Below are 1725 nucleotides of genomic sequence, written 5' to 3'. Positions count from 1 at the left end.
TGTGTGTGTGTGTGTGTGTGTGTGTGTGTGTGTGTGTTCAATTAGGTGTCAGTGGTGAGGACAAAAAAGTGAATACTTGATCGCTGGACATCTTATGTTAATTCGCCCCTAAGAGCCAGTTTGGACGTTAGCTGTAAGCTAGCTAGTAACAGACAAACCAACTGTGTGTGTTTGTGAAGCAACTCAGCCTGTAAGTGAAAAAAACGAGAGGGCAGCTGCACCACAGTTATAGTCAAGTCCATTTTATCTACAGCGTATGCCCCAACATTACAAGTTTGTCTTTTTGACAGCTTTACAATCTGTACAGTTTAGGACATACCCGATTACTAGACTCTTGATTCGAAACAAATGGGCAAGAAGAAGAATATCAACAGAGGAAGGATCCCTCTTTCAGGGCAAATGAACACATAAAAGGTGCTGTTTTTACAGAGTAGACAAAACAGCAGTGAGGAGGTCAATATTCGATCAGTGTATGTGTGAGTAGGAAGTTTACAAGACAGCCTCAATCATCCTGTCACCTTGTTACCCGTTCAGCTCAAAGTGTACTAAATGGAATAGACTGACGTTTTTTAAATCAAAAGATTTCAAGTCCATGGACAAAATAACGAACACATGAACTCGACCTGACCTAGAAAGTGAACTTGGCTTTAATCAAAGTAAAACTAAAACTTTTGCTAATAGCTATTCATCATGCTCTCTGCTTCGCCTCGTCAGGAGTCTCTGAGTGAAAGCTATCTAAATGGATTAAATTGAGCGTGAGCCAGTCCTAATGCTGGACGTTGTCTGCACACCATCCTGTCGCACTAATTACATTTTCAGGCTCAACCCCACAGTGGTTTAGGGAGCCTTTCATAAGAGCAGGATGCTGCTTACTTCATGCAAAATGGATCTGACCGATCATGTGAGGAGATATGATGTGCAGAAATGATAACCTGGAAATTGTTTATGACACAACTCTGGTGCATCTGTTCCACACTGTGGAGCTTAACTATCGTAAACTATGGTAGTTGGCAAGCTAATGGCTAACATGGTAGGCAGCTAGTAAAATGTTCTTACAAGTCAGTCACAATAGCCTTCCGGCCGGGGGAACTGGGACTCAGTTTCCTGTCGGTTAACAGGGGCCGGCTATCTGTTAGGAAAAGAAAAAAAAAGAAGAAAAATCTGAATTAGCATTCCTACTGCAAAAACAAGTTTTGAAATGCAGTCATCCCAGTTCTCTAGCAATGCTCACATAACTGAATTAAAAATGGTAGTGTCACAAAAAGAGTAAACATAAATCCACAAAGACCACATGGCTTACACATACTCCACCCAACCAGCAATGTTCCATTTACCATGTGGGAAAAGAGCTTACGCTATGTTATCCACCCCCTGTATATCTTCAGACTGCATTGCATTGTTTTTGTGGCACAGTGAAACAATCATTATTTGTCATCTTACACTGAAGAGCAGCTATCCTTCCAAGTGGATGCCTAATGAAGACAAAAGCTCTTTTCGAGAACAGCCATCCTGTCTGGAAGGAATTACGCCCACGTGGTAGTGAGTGTGTGAAAGAAGCAGGGAGGTGACGCAGGGATGATACAGGGCTCAAAGCGGAGGAGCAGGGAGTGGTAGTGAGAAAAATGAATAGTGACTGGCGCTCAGCCCAGTGGCAGCTTAATGACTTGCGGTCAGTTGACTCTGTCTCAATTAATCAGACTGCTCTTTCCCGCTCGCCTTCCTTTT

The 1725-nt window shown here is 42.7% G+C and overlaps 1 long non-coding RNA gene across 1 annotated transcript in view; it reads right to left on the bottom strand.

The window, feature by feature from the left end:
* Nucleotides 1-226: 226 nt before the first annotated feature.
* The window catches only part of LOC116702536 (uncharacterized), a 63400-nt gene continuing 61901 nt past the window's right edge, over nt 227-1725 (bottom strand). Inside the window, exon 3 of the long non-coding RNA XR_004335187.1 lies at nt 227-1129. This is a non-coding gene — a long non-coding RNA (uncharacterized LOC116702536). The remainder of the gene's footprint in view (nt 1130-1725) is intronic.

The sequence above is a fragment of the Etheostoma spectabile genome, chromosome 15 (assembly GCF_008692095.1).
Source record: "Etheostoma spectabile isolate EspeVRDwgs_2016 chromosome 15, UIUC_Espe_1.0, whole genome shotgun sequence".
NCBI classification, from domain to species: domain Eukaryota; kingdom Metazoa; phylum Chordata; class Actinopteri; order Perciformes; family Percidae; genus Etheostoma; species Etheostoma spectabile.
This window is presented reverse-complemented; position numbering and strand designations above follow the sequence as displayed.